This window comes from Hyperoodon ampullatus (genome assembly GCF_949752795.1).
Source record: "Hyperoodon ampullatus genome assembly, chromosome: 2".
Taxonomy (NCBI): Eukaryota; Metazoa; Chordata; class Mammalia; order Artiodactyla; family Ziphiidae; genus Hyperoodon; species Hyperoodon ampullatus.
The window spans coordinates 133,587,031-133,607,062 of NC_136915.1; positions in this window are offsets into that span (position 1 = coordinate 133,587,031).

The following is a 20,032-nucleotide window of genomic DNA, read 5'->3' on the forward strand; positions in this document are numbered from 1 at the left end:
CTATCTACAATGGGATGTCTCTCCAGGACCACTTTGCTTCTGATGTGAAAGATCTCCCATCTATTAAACCATGAATGTCTCTGTCTCTGACTTTGGGCTCTTTCCTTAGCCCTGAGGCTGAGCAAGTACAGGGCTTGCAGGCGTGAGAGGTGCAGCCCAACAACTTCTGCAGGGCAGTTTGCTGGCCAGATTTGATGATTCATTTGTAGGTGTTTCCTAGGCTCATGCACACTTGCCAGGCACTCATGAGACCTTGGGGACACTGAAACAGTAATGTCAACACCCAGATCCTAGAGGAATTCCCGACAGGTGTTCCACTTGAGGGGAGAGGTAATGAGCATGGCCCAGTGCACCTGTGCTAGACATAATCAGCGAGCAGGTGCAGAAGGGAGGGAGGGACATTCACTCACTTCATGAAGCCATCCTTCTCACCACTGCCTCTGAAAAATCCAGGGAAGGAAGGGACAAAATGCCCTTAGAAGGTAAATGGCCTGTACACTGAAAACTACAAACCACTGCTGAAAGAATTAAACAAGGAACAAATAATTGAAATGACATATCATATTCATAGACTGGAGACTTACTATTGTTGACATTTCTACACTACCCAAAGGGAAGTATAAATTCATTGTAATACATGTCAAAATCGCAATGTCATTTTCAAAGAAATAGAAAAAAAAAAGATCCTAAAATACATATGGAACCACTAAGGACTCCAAACAGACAACACAATCCTGAGAAGAAAGAACATAGATGGAGGCTTCTCACTTCCTGACTTCAGAACACATTACAAAGCCACAGGAATCAAAACTGTACGGTACTGACATAGAAACAGATACATAGGCCTGAACACCAGAATAAATAACCCCCAAGAAAACTCATAGATACATGGCCAAATGAAATTCACCAAGCTTCTAAGACAACAAATAGGGAAAGTATAGTTTTTTCAACAGTCAATAGGATGAAAATATAACTTACAGAAAGATTACAAACATATATCAGAAAAGGAGCTAATATACAAAACATCAAAGAAAAACACTACAACTCAAATGCAAACTAAGTTAAAAAATTAAAAAGGGCAAATAACTGGGTTCAGAAATGTGCAAAGACTTAAATAAGACATTTCCTGAAAAAGACATACAAATGGCTAACAAATATAGGAAAAGGTTCTCAACCTCACTAATCATCAGGGCAATGCAAATCAACACCTCATACCTGTTAGGCTGTGTATTATAAAGAAAAAAATTAACAGTTTAAGGCCAAGATGTGGGGAATTGGAAACTTTGTACACTGCTGGTGGCAATGTAAAATGGTGCCGCTATTATGAAAAAGAGTATGGGGGTTCCTTATAAAATTATAAACAGAAATATCATATGATTCAGCAATCACAGTTCTGGGTATATATCCAAAGGAAATTAAATCAGTATCACAATGAGATGAACATAGGTTCATTGCAGCATTCTACACAATAGCCTAGATATGCAACCAACTTCACAAAACAAGTAAGTGTCCTGTGCCTGAGCTAACCTTAGGTACTTCAAAACTACTGTGTAAGTCTCTTAGCCCCTTAGAGAGGATGAAAGCAATATTAGAGTTAAAAGTAACTTGTACCAGTTCCCTTAGTCTGGAATGCTGAAACAAAAGTTCTACAGCAGAGTAAGCCTCATAAACACACAACTCCTGCCAGGGTTTAACCCAGCCTTGGAAGAACGGGGAAGGATAAGACCAAGGCAGGCCTGAGGAAAGGGCAGAGGTTAGGAAGGACTGGGGAGTGGGGAGCAGGGGCAGGGCTGTCTGGACGGAGCAGTGGGTTGTAAGAAGACAGTGACCCTGGGTCCCGCTGCCCTGAGTCTCTGTCCTGGGCCTGGTGAATTCCAGGAGACCAGGTTAGCAGGGCTGTGACAGCCAGTGTGTGAAGAAGCACAGCAGCCCCTTCACACAGTCCTCTAGAATTCCTGCCGGCCATGAAGGGTCTTTAGGATCAGCTGGACGTGGACCCCTCTCAAATGGAAGCATGTCAGCACATCAGCCTTGGGAGGTGCTGAGGCTGAAATGAGGAGACTGAGCACATGCAGTGATCCCAAATCACATGTTCTGTGATTCTTCCACCTCTGGAAGCGTGCTTTCCATGAGGAATAAACAGTGAGGACAAAAGTAAGATGAAGCTACAAGTCCTGAAAGTGTAGAGGGAGAGAGTTCAACTCTCATCCACCACCTGACACAAACTATAGGAACTTGTTCTCCAGTGTCAAGTGACTATGAGAGTTTTGTTCCCACTAGGATATGGCCATCATACGTGAATGTAAAAAGGAAACCAAAATCCTTGGTGCAAAATACCCTCCAGGTACCAAACAGAAACGGACCTTTCATTTTTGGCAGTGAAAAAGCAATGAAAGAGTAGTCTTGTGAGAAAGAAAATTTCTGAATGGCAAAGCAAGAAAAGATGACTATAAGCACAGTACAGTCAAAGGACATGGACACGATAACTCTATTATATCATTAAAGTTTGGAAAGAACAAATCAGAATTCTACACATATTTCCTTCTTCTTCCTGATTTCATATTCACCTTCCTTAGTTTCTAAAGAAGTGGATGGAACCCAAGTGTTTTAGGAATTGTCTCGCTTTAGATCCTACCTGAGAGTTGTTCCCTAAGTGATTCGTCATCAGCATCACTGCTATGTATGCTCTCCAAGATCCATTCTGTACAAACACAACCATGAACATAAAGTTATTATACAAGTTGACCCACCCATTTCTCCTACTCGACTTGCTGGCTCACACAGCATCACCCTGGTCTTCCCTCCAGGTTCTCAGACCTCCCTTGTGCTCTGTGCAGACAGAGTCCTTCAATAAGATATTGATCACAGTTGCAAATTTCAAATGAGGGAGAGATGCTGAGAAAATCACCTTTCGACCCCTCACTTCTATAGACCCATTTATAGCTTTCACCGTCAACCTTACCAACCTGAAATTCCAGATGTTACAGACACACTTGAAACATGGCTAGTGTGACCAAGCAATTGTGTGTTTCTTGCATTTTTTAATAGAATGAGTTAATTATTGTTTGAATTAAATTAATTATAAATAGACACATTTGGTGAGTGGCTACCACACTGGAAAGCTCAGCTCTAAGAAATCCAAAGATGAGAAAGAGGCAACCAGCCACCCATCCCCTGGTTGTTCTTTACTGCAGATAATTTGATGGCCTGATCTGATCATTTGTATGTAGGTATATCTTGGGCTCTTGGACCCACGCCACGCATTGGGAGAGTCCTTGTGGACACTGAAATAGTACAGTCAACACTCAGATCCAAGAGGAATTCCCAGCAAGGGGCCCACTTGTAGACAGAGGTGAAGAGCATGGCCCAGTACACCTGTATTAGACATAATCAGAGAGTAGGTGCCGAGGGGAGGGAGGGATTTCACACTCTCCATGAGTCCATCCTTCTCACCCCTGACGCTAGAAGACCTGAGGAAGGCAGTGGAAAAGGCCCCGTAGGAGGTGAAAAATTTGTATACTGAAAACTACAGGATATTGCGGAAAGAAATTAAAGAAGAGACAAGTAAAGGGAATGACATACCATGTTCATAGACTGGATTATTAAATACTGTTGGCATTTCTATACTACATAAAGTGATGTACACATATATTGCAACAACCCACAAAATTCCATGTCATTATTATAGAAGTGGACAGAATCCTAAAATACATATGGAACCCCCACAAGTAGATAAAACAATCTTGAGAGCAAAGAGCAATGATGGAGATTAACACTTCCTGAACTCAAAACACATAACAATGCCACAGTAGTCAACACAGTCTGCTAGTGGCATCAAGACAGTGAGATAGACCAATGAAATATAATAGAGAGACTCCAAATAAACGCACATATATATGGCCAACTGATCTTGGACAAGGTTCTAAGATTACCAAGTGAAGAAAGGATAGTCTCTTCAACAATCAACAGCATGAAAAGGCAACCTGTAGCATGAGAGGAAATATGTGTAAACCTAGTATCTGAATAAGGGAAGAATATCCAGAATATATAAGAAACTACTACAAGTCAATTTCAGAAAAAGAGCGGGCAAATAACTGAGTTTAAAAATGGGTAAAAAGCTTCATTAGACATTTCTCCATAAAGACATACAAGTGGTCAATCTACATATGAAAATTTGCTCAACATCGCTAAGCATCAGGGAAATGGAAATCAAGCCACAAGGAGATATCACTCACACCTGTTAGGATGTGTATTATAAAAAGACAATTAGGTCTTCCCTGGTGGCACAGTGGTTGAGAGTCTGCCTGCCGATGCAGGGGACACGTGTTCGTGCCCCGGTCTGGGAGGATCCCATATGCCGCTGAGCGGGTGGGCCCATGAGACATTGCCGCTGAGCCTGTGCGTTTGGAGCCTGTGCTCCGCAACGGGAGAGCCCATAACAATGAGAGGCCTGTGTACTGCCAAAAAAAAAAAAAAAAAGAAAGAAAATTAATGGATGTTGGCAAAGATGTGAAGAATTGGAACTCCTGTACCCTGTTTTGTACCCTGTAGTAATGTAAAATGGTGTAGCCATTATGGTAAACAGGATGGAGGTACCCCAAAAATTATTAAGAGAACTATCATAAAATGAACAATCACTCATTTAGGTTTATATACAAAGGAGATAAAACAAGAATTTCCAAGAGATATCTACAATCTCATGTCCATTGCAGCATTATACACAATACACAACATAGGAAAACTGCCTAGTGTCCATGAGAAGATGAATTAATAAAGAAAAGGTGGTGTATACATACAGTGGAATGTCATTCAGTCTTTGAAAAAGAAGGAAATCCTGCCATTCGCAGCAACACGAAAGAACTTGGAGGACATTTGTTAGAGTGAAATAAGCCAGTCGCAGAAGGTCAAAAACTGAAAGAAAACTCCGAGAAACAGAGAGTAGAAGGGGGGTTCCAAGAGCTGGCAGGAGGTTGACATGGGAAGTCTCTGTTCAATGGTTAGAATGTGGTATTTCAAAATAGAAAAGTTCTAGACACATGCTGTACAACAAGGTGCATGTAGTCCACAGGACTGCCTGGACATTTCAAAACTTGTTAAGAAGTTGGATTTCATCGTATGTGTACTTTTACAACAATAAAATACACATATGTAAAATAAATACAAAGTGGAAAAAGGGGATAAAAGAAGAAAAATAAGGAACGGGAGTCAACAGAGGGAAAGAAGAAAGCAGGAAGGGTGTCGAATGTACACAGGTATCAGGAGATAATGGGAGAGAAGCTCCTCTCCCCAGGCTTTAAAGAAGACATCTCTCCAGAGTTCACTCCAGCAAGAGGGGGATGTCCTTTCTCTTCCCCATTCAACCAGAAGTGCCAATAGCATCCTAAGTGTGGCCCAGGCTGTGCTCAGGTGGACACTTTTCCTTGATCTCTAAACCAACCACCCCTGACTCCCCATGGCTCAGGTGCCCTTCCTGTACCTCCTTCCACTTCACTAAAGCATTTCCCTCTTCAAGTCCAGCCCGAGGCGCCAATCCTGTCCTCACACGTGGGGTCCACTGGGCGGGTCTCTGAGTTCTTAAGAGCCTCCCTGTGAGTAGCAGGCACTGAATCGCACACCAGGGTTCCCCTCAGCACCATCAGCAATCTACGACCTAGGGATTGAGGATTTCTAGAACAACTTTACTCATACACAGTCTCTTGGGTAAACAAGTGACATTTTACAATCAAGCATTTTCAGTTTTTTCTTTGGTGGGGAAAATATTGACACATATAAGGCAATCATATTCTATTAAAGTATGTATTTCTCAAAGGACTCACTATCGAAAAAAAATTTTTAAGTATAACTTTCCATGTTTTAATTGACTTTACTCCCAGACTTGTTTGCTTGCAAAAGCCTTCAGAAAATACCAAGAACCTACTTCATCTGGCAGTTTGCACAGCAACATGAGTGGAGATGCTCTTGTCACACTGCTTGGTTTCTCTCTCCCACCTTGCAAAGCACAACCTCCTGTCCGCCCTCCTGGGAAGGGAGCCAGTGCCCACCCTGAGCTCAATCCCTGGGGTAGATCTCTTGGTTCTGTCTTCACTGTATGCAGTGTTTCTTGCCCAGCACACAGAAACAGGGCCGGCACAAGTGATGGAAGACAGACTTTCCACAGGAGAAGGACATTTCGTTTCCTTAGCACAGAATCCGATAGTGAATATTAGCCTCAAAGGAGAAAGGTGGAGTGAATTTCCTCCATCTACTCCTGGAGGCTCCTTCTTTCTCGGACTCCTCCAGAACTGGGTGTGGCATGTGGGTACAAGCATGGGCTCCCTGCAAAAGGAAGGAGGCCTGCCTAGCACTAGGTGCTTCAGGTAAGGGGGGAGGACTCATCCCGAGGCTCTAATAGGAAACACTTAGAATGAGGGAAGTGGCAGAGAGATGTATCATAACCATTCAGAATGCTATGAGACGTACTAAGAGATGAGATTTCTTATTAAGTGAAGTTGTAATTGACCCAGTAGTAGGGATGCTGAAACCCAGTTTTGTTCATTAAGATACCAGCCATTGGGCAACTAAGTCCGTGCACCACAACTACTAAGCCTGTGCCGTAGAGCCTGCAAGTCACAACTACTGAGCCCACGTGCCACAACTATTGAAGCCCATGCACCTAGAGCCCGTGCTGTGGAACAACAGAAGCCACCGAAATGAGAAGCCCGCACACTGCAACGAAGACCCAACACAGCCAAAAAAAAAAAAAAAAAGAATCCAGTAAACATTTGCCTGGGTGGTGATAGGATTTGTTTTTCAGTTTATATGAGGCTCACTTTGTATAAAATCAATGCACACACTGAAAGTATACAGTTTAATTACTTTTATATCCATACCCATTCATGATGCAGTGGTGATGGGAATATTTTTTAGAAAGTTGGCACCAGTAATAGTGATGTTTAGGGGAACATAAATCAAGGGAAACACAACACAAAAAGTTCACATACACACACAGAATCATCCCACTCATTTCACATACAGACACACCCAGTCTCATGCACACAAACCTACACCACCTAACCGTAATACAGCTTCTTCCTGGGACTATAGTAATTGGTCACATTACTTGTAAATCACTTTCTATCACCAGGACACCTACTCTCATTCCCAGCACAAATTTGGAATTAGTTTGCCGTCTACACTAAAACCAGCAAGAATGTCCAACTTTCTTATCTTCAAAGTTCTTCCTCCCCAAGTGACTGATTCCAGAATACATACCGTTTTCACGTTCTGGGAAGGCCACCTGCAATTACAGAAGAGAAAACACTATGAGGATAAGATCACAGTGATGCTCAGGTCTTTTGTTCATTTGCTGACAGTAGAAAACCTCATAAGAAACAGTGGTCCAGGGAACCCAGCAAGGGTTATCAGAGCAAACCTACTCAGGCTGAAATGCAAGAACTTTGCTGGGAGGATGGAACTTCCAAGTCCATTTAGGTTGGAAATTACAGAATTCTTTGCCTAGAGGAAAAATCGCTGCAGGAGAGAGAGCTCCATACTCTACAGGCTGTAATGGATGCTGTCAATTGTAATGCCCTGTGGAGTCAGGCTCCATGAGTTGGTAATAGACTCTCACTCCACATTCTCCCAGCCAAGGGAATTGTATGTATTTGGAAGGAATACCCTCAAATATTCATAACTTAATTCTATTGAAAGAGAAATAAAGCAATATTTCTATCTCAGGCCAGAAAAAATCCAGCTTACCTTGGGGATCCACAGAGGCTTTTCTCCTGTCCTATCATGGTGCAGGTCATCCGCCACATCCTCAGGGAGAGCTGCAGGGACACAGAGTAACTGTCAGGACACTGGTGATGCGGCTCAGGAATTACTCAGGGGCTTTCTTCTCGATGAGGACATGGGGTGGTGTGTATGGATGTGGGAGGTTAGTAAGTGTGGGCTGAGCTGGTGTTGGGCCATCCTCTTTGGGGGATGAAGGAAGGCAAAGGACAAGAGGAAGGAAATGAAAACAGAGCTTTGGCTTTCTAGCTAAGGGGAGCCTAATCAGAAGGGATGGGTCGATCTAAAAAATGGTAAACACTAAAATGCATGCTCTGTTTCAATGACACAGACCCATGACCCATCCTGCCTCTTTTGAGCTTCTGCTAAATTGCCCCTGTCTCTTGATTTTTCCCAGATCACTCTTTCCCCAGCATCCACAATGCCAGCTACTGCATTTATCATGTCTTCTGTTGTATGATATTTTATACTTGATTAACAGCAACCTCCATTAAAGGACTGAATTCAATCCTGGACAAAATATGCTATATTTATTCACTAATCACTTGTCTTAAAGAAAATCAAATCCACACGATTTGACAAAACTGAAATCCTACCATTTAGATACAGCCACTATCAATCGTATCATATTTTTCTCCCAGTCTTTGATTTCTATACAATGTACGTATGCCCACTGAGTCAGGGGCTGTCCATACTCTAGGGAGCTGTTCCATAAGTGGGACACTTCGTTATGAAGAGGGAGCCCGGACTGAGCACAGCCTGTCTCTAACCCAGCTGTGCAGGAGAAGTGTACAGGCTAACAGTCAGGTTCCACTTTGAGTCCTTGGGTGTGGGCTACAGGAATTGACCAATGCTAAGGCTTATGGTAATGTTATCCAATACAATAAAATAGCTCCCTGATTCTTATCTGCTTTTGGCCTTGTTTAAGCAGTGACACCAGCACTGACAGATATGACCTGTACTGTATACATGGGGTCTCACACCTCTCAGAATCTGTGAGCTGACTAGGAGAATGCAGGTCCTGAGGTGAATTTCACCTTAATGACTGTGCCAAAGTCAACTGATATGTCCACCCATAGCTGCCCTGGATTCTGTGACCACTAAGGCCACCTGATAGGCAAGTTCTGGACCTTTGGAGATTCTAGGACTTCCAGCCAAGGATACGGATGCAGGGACTCCCTTGCTCCATGACTGAGGACCCCTTGGCTAAGTGATAAGTGCAGGTCAGGGATCAAGTGCATCCACATTGGGACCCACCCCTGGGGTCTCAGTATGGCTTTTCCACTTAGGACGTCAAGAGCTTAGAACATTTATCTCTGCACCATCTCCTTCTGAGGAAAAGGAATATTAACCAAATCTGGGTAACAGCTGTGTTGAGGGAAGAACATGCAAACAACTTCACAAACAAATAAGGGTCCTGTGCCTGAGCTAACCTTAGGTACTTCAAAACAACTCCGTAAGTCTCTTAGCCCCGTAGAGCAGATGAAAGCAATATTAGAGTTAAAAGTAAGTTGTCCCAATTCCCTTAGTCTGGAACACTGAAACAAAATTCTACAGCAGAGGAAGTCTCATAAACACACAGCACCTGCCTGGGTTTACCCCAGCCTTGGAAGAACTGGGAAGGATAAGACCAAGGCAGGCCTGAGGAAAGGTCAGAGGGTAGGCAGGACTGGGGTGTGGGGAGCAGGGGCAGGGCTGTCCGGACAGAGCAGTGAGTTGTAAGAAGAGCAGTGACCCTGGGTCCTGCTGCCCTGAGTCTCTGTCCTGGGCCTGGTCAACCCCAGGAGACCAGGTCAGCAGGGCTGTGAAAGCAAGTGTGTAATGAAGCCCAGCAGCCCCTTCACACAGCCCTCTAGAATTTCTGCCGCCCATGGAGGGTCTCTAGGGTAGCTGGATGTGGACCCCTCTCAAATGGAAGCATGTGAGCACATCAGCCTTGGGGAAGTGTAGAGGCTGAGATGAGCTCAAGGAGACTGAGCACATGCAGTGATCCCAGGGCACGTGTTCTGTGACTCATCCATCTCTGGGACTGTCCTTTACAAGAGGAACTAACAGTGAGCACAAAATATGAGGTGAAGCCACAAGTCCTGAAAGTGCAGAGGGAGACAGTTCACTTCTCATCCACCACCTCACCCTTTCTAGAAGAACTTGGTCTCAAGTTTCAAGGGCCCATGAGTTTTGACCCACATGTTCTGTCCATCTTAGGTCAATATGCAAACGAAAACAAACTCTACTGTGCACAATACCCTAGATGTGCTAACCAGAAAACAAACTTCCTTATTAGGCAGTGACAAGCACACGAAAGAGCAGCTCATGTGCAAAAGATCAGTTTTGATGAGCAAATCAAGAAAAGGTGATTATAGAGCACAGTCACATCTAAGGACACAATTTCTCTCTATTGTATCATTAAAATATGAAAAAAAAACAAGTCAGAGCTCTACACATATTTCATTCTTCTTTCTGATTTGATATCCACCTTCCTTAGTCTCCAAAGCAGAAGATATAACCCTAAAGTTCCAGGAACCCTCTGCCATTAGATCCTACCTAAGTGTTGTTCCTACCTGTATCCTTTTCTTTATCACGGCCACAAATGCTATCCAAAGTCAATTCTGTAGAAACACGAATATGAATTTACAAGTCTTATGGATACATTTAAAATGTGACTAATGTGACTAATTGGATATTTTATTTTCTTTTATTTTAATACACTGAGTTAATCATTGATTGAATTAAATAAATTATAACAGGCACATCTAGCTAGTGTCTACCACACTGTAATACACATCCCTCTCTCTCTCTCTCTCCATATATATATATATGTATATATATATATATATATACGTATATATATATATATAAAGTATATGGAGGATGTTACCACCGCTCCCCTGGGTATTCCCCTCTGTATGGTCTACCCATTCAAGATGGCTGTTTGCTGATGGTTTACCAAAGGAAAAACCTCTGCCCCGTGAAGGTACTTAGCCCAAGGGGTAAGAGGGACGTGTCCCTCTGCAGGTTTCCCTGGTAAGCGATGAGACCATCTGCTGTCAATTCCCCCTTTAACTGGTAGCCTGCCTACTCGGCCCAGAGAGAAGAATGCTGCTACTGCTGCTGCTGCGTTCTGCCTGCCATCGGCTATCTACAGTGGGATGTCTCTCCAGGACCACTTTGCTTCTGAGGTGAAACATCTCCCATTTATTAAACCATGAATGTCTCTGTCCCTGACTTTGGGCTCTTTCCTTAGCCCTGAGGCTGAGCAAGTACAGGGCTTGCAGGCGTGAGAGGTGCAGCCCAACAACTTCTGCAGGGCAGTTTGCTGGCCAGATTTGATGGTTCATATGTAGGTGTTTCCTAGGCTCATGCACACTTGCCAGGCACTCATGAGACCTTGGGGACACTGAAACAGTAATGTCAACACCCAGCTCCTAGAGGAATTCCCGACAGGTGTTCCACTTGACGGGAGAGGTAATGAACATGGCCCAGTGCACCTGTGCTAGACATAATCAGCGAGCAGGTGCAGAAGGGAGGGAGGGACATTCACTCACTTCATGAGGACATCCTTCTCACCACTGCCTCTGAAAAATCCAGGGAAGGAAGGGACAAAATGCCCTTAGAAGGTAAATGGCCTGTACACTGAAAACTACAAACCACTGCTGAAAGAATTAAACAAGGAACAAATAATTGAAATGACATAGCATCTTCATAGACTGGAAACTTATTATTGTTGACATTTCTACACTACCCGAAGGTAAGTATTAATTCATTGTAATACCTATCAAAATCCCAATGTCATTTTCAAGGTAAAAGAAAAAAAAATCCTAAAATACATATGGAACTACTAAGGACTCCAAACAGACAAAACAATCCTGAGAAGAAAGAACATAGATGGAGGCTTCTCACTTCCTGACTTCAAAACACATTACAAAGCCACAGGAATCAAAACTGTATGGTACTGACATAGAAACAGATACATAGGCCTAAAGACCAGAATAAATAACCCCCAAGAAAACTCATAGATACATGGCCAAATGAAATTCACCAAGCTTCTAAGACAACAAATAGGGAAAGTATAGTTTTTTCAACAGTCAATAGGATGAAAATATAACTTACAGAAAGATTACAAACATATATCAGAAAAGGAGCTAATGTCCAAACATCTAAGAAAAACACTACAACTCAAATGCAAAATACGTTAAAAAATTAAAAAGGGCAAATAACTGGGTTCAGAAATGTGCAAAGACTTAAATAAGACATTTCCTGAAAAAGACATACAAATGGCTAACAAATATAGGAAAAGGTTCTCAACCTCTCTAATCATCAGGGCAATGCAAATGAACACCTCATACCTGTTAGGCTGTGTATTATAAAGAAAAAAATTAACAGTTTAAGGCCAAGATGTGGGGAATTGGAAACTTCGTACACTGCTGGTGGCAATGTAAAATGGTGCCGCTATTATGAAAAAGAGTATGGGGGTTCCTTATAAAATTATAAACAGAAATATCATATGATTCAGCAATCACAGTTCTGGGTATATATCCAAAGGAAATTAAATCAGTATCACAATGAGATGACCTTAGGTTCATTGCAGCATTCTCCAAAATAGCCTAGATATGCAACCAACTTCACAAAACAAGTAAGTGTCCTGTGCCTGAGCTAACCTTAGGTACTTCAAAACAACTCCGTAAGTCTCTTAGCCCCTTAGAGAGAATGAAAGCAATATTAGAGTTAAAAGTAACTTGTCCCAATTCCCTTAGTCTGGAATACTGAAACAAAAGTTCTACAGCAGGGGAAGCCTCATAAACTCACAGCACCTGCCAGGGTTTACCCCAGCCTTGGAAGAACTGGGAAGGATAAGAACAAGGCAGGCCTGAGGAAAGGTCAGAGGGTAGGCAGGACGGGAGTGTGGGGAGCAGGGGCAGGTGTGTCCGGATGGAGCAGTGGGTGGTAAGAAGAGCAGTGACCCTGGGTCCTGCTGCCCTGAGTCTCTGTCCTGGGCCTGGTCAATTCCAGGAGACCAGGTTAGCAGGGCTATGAGAGCCAGTGTGTGAAGCGAGCCCAGCAGCCCCTTCACACAGTCCTCTAGAATTCCTGCTGGCAATGAAGCATCTGTAGGGGCAGCTGGACGTGGAACCCTCTCAAATGGAAGCATGTCAGCACATCAGCCTTGGGAGGTGCTGAGGCTGAAATGAGGAGACTGAGCACATGCAGTGATCCCAAAGCATGTGTTCTGTGACTCATCCACCTCTGGGAGCGCAGTTTCCTTGAGGAATAAACAGTGAGGACAAAAGTAAGGTGAAGCTACAAGTCCTGAAAGTATAGAGGGAGAGAGTTCAAGTCTCATCCACCACCTGACACTCACTATAAGAACTTGCTCTCCAGTGTCAAGTGACTATGAGAGCTTTGTTCCCACTAGGATATGGCCATCATACGTGAATGTAAAAAGGAAACCAAAATCCCTGGTGCAAAATACCCTCCAGGTACCAAATAGAAACGAACTATTCATCTTTGGCAGTGAAAAAGCAATGAAAGAGTAGTCTTGTGAGAAAGAAAATTTCTGAATGGCAAAGCAAGAAAAGATGACTATAAGCACAGTACAGTCAAAGGACATGGACACAATAAATCTATTATATCATTAAAATTTGGAAAGAACAAATCAGAATTCTACACATATTTCCTTCTTCTTCCTGATTTCATATTCACCTTCCTTAGTTTCTAAAGAACCAGGTGGAACCCAAGTGTTCTAGGAATTGTCTCACTTTAGATCCTACCTGAGAGTTGTTCCCTATGTGAATCGTCATCAGCATCACTGCTATGTATGCTCTCCACCATGCATTCTGTACAAACACAACCATGAGCATAAAGTTATTATACAAGTTGACCCACCCATTTCTCCTACTCGACTTGCTGGCTCACACAGCATCACCCTGGTCTTCCCTCCAGGTTCTCAGACCTCCCCTGTGCTCTGTGCAGACAGAGTCCTTCAATAAGATCTTTTTTTTTTTTTTTTTCGGTATGTGGGCCTCTCACTGTTGTGGCCTCTCCCCTTGTGGAGCACAGGCTCCGGACGCGCAGGCTCAGCGGCCATGGCTCACGGGCCCAGCCGCTCCGCGGCATGTGGGATCTTCCCAGACCGGGGCATGAACCCGTGTACCCTGCATCGGCAGGCGGACTCTCAACCACTGCGTCACCAGGGAAGCCCCTTCAATAAGATCTTGATCACAGTTGAAAATTTCAAATGAGGGAGAGATGCTGAGAAAATCACTTTTCGACCCCTCACTTCTATAAACCCATTTATAGTTTTCACGGTCAACCTTACCAACCTGAAATTCCAGATGTTACAGACACACTTCAAACATGGCTAGTGTGACCAAGCAATTGTGTGTTTTTTGCATTTTTTAATACAATGAGTTAATTATTGTTTGAACTAAATTAATTATAAATAGACACATTTGGTTAGTGGATACCAAACTGGAAAGCTCAGCTCTAAGAAATCCAAAGATGACAAAGAGGCAATCAGCCAACCCTCCCCTGGTTGTTCTTTACTGCAGAAAATTTGATGGCCTGATCTGATCATTCGTATGTAGGTATACCTTTGGCTCTTGAACCCATGCCAGACATTGGGAGAGTCCTTGTGGACACTGAAATAGTACAGTCAACACTCAGATACAAGAGAAATTCCCAGCAAGGGGCCCACTTGTAGACAGAGGTGAAGGGCATGGCCAAGTACACCTGTATTAGACATAATCAGAGAGTAGCTGCAGAGGGGAGGGAGGGATTTTACTCTCTTCATGAGTCCATCCTTCTTACCCCTGACTCTAGAAGACCTGAGGAAGGCAGGGAAAAGGCCCCATCGGAGGTGAAAAATTTGTATACTGAAAACTACAGGACATTGTGGAAAGAATTTAAAGAAGAGACAAGTAATTGGAATGACATACCATATTCTTAGACTGGATTATTAAATACTGTTGGCATTTCTATACTACATAAAGTGATGTTCACATATATCGCAACAACCCATATAATTCCATGTCATTATTATAGAAGTGGACAGAATCCTAAAATACATATGGAACCCCCCACAAGTAGATAAAACAATCTTGAGAGCAAAGAGCAATGATGCAGATTAACACTTCCTGAACTCAAAACACATAACAATGCCACAGTAGTCAAAAGAGTCTGCTACTGGCATCAAGACAGTGAGATAGACCAATGAAATATAATAGAGAGACCTCAAATAAACGCACATATATATGGCCAACTGATCTTGGCCAAGGTTCTAAGATTACCAAGTGAAGAAAGGATAGTCTCTTCAACAATCAACAGAATGAAAAGGCAACCTATAGGATGGGAGGAAATATGTGTAAACCTTGAAGCTGAATAAGGGACCAATATCCAGAATATATAAGAAACTACAACAAGTCAATTACAAAAAAACAGCGATCAAATAACTGAGTTTAAAAATGGGTAAAAAGCTTCACTAGACATTTCTCCATAAAGGCATACAAGTGGTCAATCTACATATGAAAATTTGCTCAGCATTGCTAAGCATCAGGGAAATGGAAATCAAGCCACAAGGAGATATCACTCACACCTGTTAGGATGTGTATTATAAAAAGACAATTAGGGCTTTCGTGGTGGCACAGTGGTTGAGAGTCCGCCTGCCGAGGCAGGGGACACGTGTTCGTGCCCCAGTCTGGGAGGATCCCACATGCCGCTGAGCGGCTGGGCCCATGAGCCATGGCCGCTGAACTTGTGCGTTTGGATCCTGTGATCCACAACGGTAGAGCCCACAACCATGAGAGGCCCGTGTACTGCAAAAAAAAAAAAAAAAAAGAAACAAAATTAATGGATGCTGGCAAAGATGTGAAGAAGTGGAACTTCTGTACCCTGTTTTGTACCCTGTAGTAATGTAAAATGGTGTAGCCATTATGGAAAACAGAATGTTGGTCCCCCCAAAATTATTAAGAGAACTATCATAAAATCCAGCAATCACTCATTTAGGTTTATATACCAAGGAGATAAAACAAGAATGTCCAAGAGATATCCACAATCTCATGTCCATTGCAGCATTATACACAATACACAACATAGGAAAACTGCCTAGTGTCCATGGGAAGATGAATTAATAAAGAAAATGTGGTGTATACATAAAGTGGAATGTCATTCAGTCTTTGAAAAAGAAGGAAATCCTGCCATTTGCAGCAACACGAAAGAACTTGGAGGACATTTGTAAGAGTGAAATAAGCCAGTCACAGAAGGTCAAAAACTGAAAGAAAACTCCGAGAAGCAGAGAGTAGAAGGGTGGTTCCAAGAGCTGGCTGGAGGTTGACATGGGAAATCTCTGTTCAATAGTGAGAACGTGTTATTTGCAAAATGCAAAAGTTCTAGACACATGCTGTACAACAAGGTGCATGTAGTCCACAGGACTGCCTGGACATTTTAAAACTTGTTAAGACGTTGGATTTCATTGTATGTGTACTTTTACAACAATAAAATATACATATGTAAAATAAATACAAAGTGGAAAAAGGGGAAAAAAGAAGAAAAATAAGGAAAGGGAGTCAACAGAGGGGAAGAAGAAAGGAGGAAGGGTCTCGAATGTACACAGGTATCAGGAGATAATGGGAGAGAAGCTCCTCTCCCCAGGCTTTAAAGAAGACATCTCTCCAGAGTTCACTCCAGCAAGAGGGGGATGTCCTTTCTCTTCCCCATTCAACCAGAAGCGCCAATAGCATCCTAAGTGTGGCCCAGGCTGTGCTCAGGTGTACACTTTTCCTTGATCTCTAAACCAAACACCCCTGACTCCCCATGGCTCAGGTGCCCTTCCTGTATCTCCTTCCACTTCTCTAAAGCATTTCCCTCTTCAAGTCCAGCCAGAGGCTCTAATCCTGTCCTCACACGTGGGGCACACTGGGTGGGTCTGTAAGTTCTTAAGAGCCTGCCTGTGAGTAGCAGGCACTGAATCGCACACCAGGGTTTCCCTCAGCACCATCAGGAAACTATGACCTAGGGATTGAGGATTTCTAGAACAACTTTACTCATACACAGTCTCTTGGGTAATCAAGTGACATTTTACAATCAAGCATTTTCAGTTTTTTCTTTGGTGGGGAAAATATTGACACATATAAGGCAATCATATTCTATTAATGTATGTATTTCTCAAAGGACTCACTATCGAAAAAAAAATTTTAAGTATATCTTTCCATGTTTTAATTGACTTTACTCCCAGACCTGTTTGCTTGCAAAAGCCTTCAGAAAATACCAAGAACCTACTTCACCTGGCAGTTTGCACAGCAACATGAGTGGAGATGCTCTTGTCACACTGCTTGGTTTCTCTGTCCCACCTTGTAAAGCACAACCTCCTGTCCGCCCTGCTGGGAAGGCAGCCAGTGTCCACCCTGAGCTCAATCCCTGGGGTAGATGTCTTGGTTCTGTCTTCACTGTATGCAGTGTTTCTTGCCCAGCACACAGAAACAGGGCCAGCACAACTGATGGAAAACAAACTTTCCACAGGAGAAGGACATTTCGTTTCCTTAGCACAGAATCCAATAGTGAATATTAGCCTCAAAGGAGAAAGGTGGAGTGAATTTCCTCCATCTACTCCTGGAGGCTCCTTCTTTCTCGGAATCCTGCAGAACTGGGTGTGGCATGTGGGTACAAGCATGGGCTCCCTGCAAAAGGAAGGAGGCCTGCCTAGCACTAGGTGCTTCAGGTAAGAGGGGAGGACTCATCCCGAGGCTCTAATAGGAAACAGTTAGAATGAGGGAAGTGGCAGAGAGATGTATCATAACCATTCAGAATGCTATGAGACGTACTAAGAGATGAGATTTCTTATGAAATGAAGTTGTAATTGGCCCAGTAGTAGGCATGCTGGAACCCAGTTTTGTTCACTAAGAATCCACCCATGGAGCAACTAAGCCCGTGCACAACAACTACTAAGCCTGTGCTCTAGAGCCCGCAGGTCAAGGCCAAGATGTCGGGAATTGGAAACATTGTACGCTGCTGGTGGGAATGTAAAATGGTGCAGCTATTATGAAAAAGAGTATGGGGGTTCCTTATAAAATTATAAACAGAAATATCATATGATTCAGCAATCACAGTTCTGGGTATATATCCAAAGGAAATTAAATCAATATCACAATGAGATGAACATAGGTTCATTGCAGCATTCTACACAATAGCCTAGATATGCAACCAACTTCACAAAAGAAGTAAGTGTCCTGTGCCTGAGCTAATCTTAGGTACTTCAAAACAACTCCGTAAGTCTCTTAGTCCCTTAGAGAGGATGAAAGCAATATTAGAGTTAAAAGTAACTTGTCCCAATTCCCTTAGTCTGGAATACTGAAACAAAATTCTACAGCAGAGGAAGCCTTATAAACACACAGCACCTGACAGGGTTTACCCCAGCCTTGGAAGAACTGGGAAGGATAAGACCAAGGCAGGCTTGAGGAAAGGTCAGAGGGTATGCAGGACTGGAGTGTGGGGATCAGGGGCAGGGCTGGCCGGATGGAGCAGTGGGTTGTAAGAAGAGCAGTGACCCTGAGTCCTGCTGCCCTGAGTCTCTGTCCTGGGCCTGGTCAGTCAATTCCAGGAGACCAGGTTAGCAGGGCTGTGAGAGCCAGTGTGTGAAGAAGCCCAGCAGCCCCTTCACACAGTCCTCTAGAATTCCTGCTGGCCATGAAGGGTCTTTAGGGGCAGCTGGACGTGGAGCCCTCTCAAATGGAAGCATGTCAGCACATCAGCCTTGGGAGGTGCTGAGGCTGAAATGAGGAGACTGAGCACATGCAGTGATCCCAAAGCATGTGTTCTGTGACTCATCCACCTCTGGGAGCGCATTTTCCATGAGGAATCAACAGTGAGGACAAAAGTAAGATGAAGCTACAAGTCCTGAAAGTGTAGAGGGAGAGAGTTCAAGTCTCATCCACCACCTGACACTAAATATAGGGACTTGTTCTCCAGTGTCAATTGACTATGAGACTTTTGTTCCCACTAGGATATGGCCATCATACGTGAATGTAAAAAGGAAACCAAAATCCCTGGTGCAAAATACCCTCCAGGTACCAAATAGAAACGAACTATTCATCTTTGGCAGTGAAAAAGCAATGAAAGAGTAGTCTTGTGAGAAAGAAAATTTCTGAATGGCAAAGCAAGAAAAGATGACTATAAGCACAGTACAGTCAAAGGACACGGACACAATAACTCTATTATATCATTAATTTGGAAAGAACAAATCAGAATTCTACACATATTTCCTTCTTCTTCCTGATTTCATATTCACCTTCCTTAGTTTCTAAAGAACCGGGTGGAACCCAAGTGTTCTAGGAATTGTCTCCCTTTAGATCCTACCTGAGAGTTGTTCGCTACGTGAACCGTCATCAGCATCACTGCTATGTATGCTCTCCACGACCCATTCTGTACAAACACAACCATGAGCATAAAGTTATTATACAAGTTGACCCACCCATTTCTCCTACTCAACTTGCTGGCTCACACAGCATCACCCTGGTCTTCCCTCCAGGTTCTCAGACCTCCCCTGTGCTCTGTGCAGACAGAGTCCTTCAATAAGATCTTGATCACAGTTGAAAATTTCAAATGAGGGAGAGATGCTGAGAAAATCACCTTTCGACCCCTCACTTCTATAGACCCATTTATAGCTTTCACGGTCAACCTTACCAACCTGAAATTCCAGATGTTCCAGACACACTTCACACATGGCTAGTATGACCAAGCAATTGTGTGTTTTTTGCATTTTTTAATAGAATGAGTTAATTATTGTTTGAACTAAATTAATTATAAATAGACACATTTGGTTCGTGACTACCACACTGGAAAGCTCAGCTCTAAGAAATCCAAAGATGAGAAAGAGGCAACCAGCCACCCTTCCCCTGGTTGTTCTTTACTGCAGAAAATTTGATGGCCTGATCTCATCCTTCGTATGTAGGTATATCTTGGGCTCTTGGACCCATGCCAGGCATTGGGAGAGTCCTTGTGGACACTGAAATAGTACAGTCAACACTCAGATCCAAGAGGAATTCCCAGCAAGGGGCCCACTTGTAGACAGAGGTGAAGGGCATGGCCCAGTACACCTGTATTAGACATAATCAGAGAGTAGGTGCAGAGGGGAGGGAGGGATTTCACTCTCTCCATGAGTCCATCCTTCTCACACCTGAATCTAGAAGACCTGAGGAAGGCAGTGGAAAAGGCCCCGTTGGAGGTGAAAAATTTGTATACTGGAAACTACAGGATATTGCGGAAAGAAATT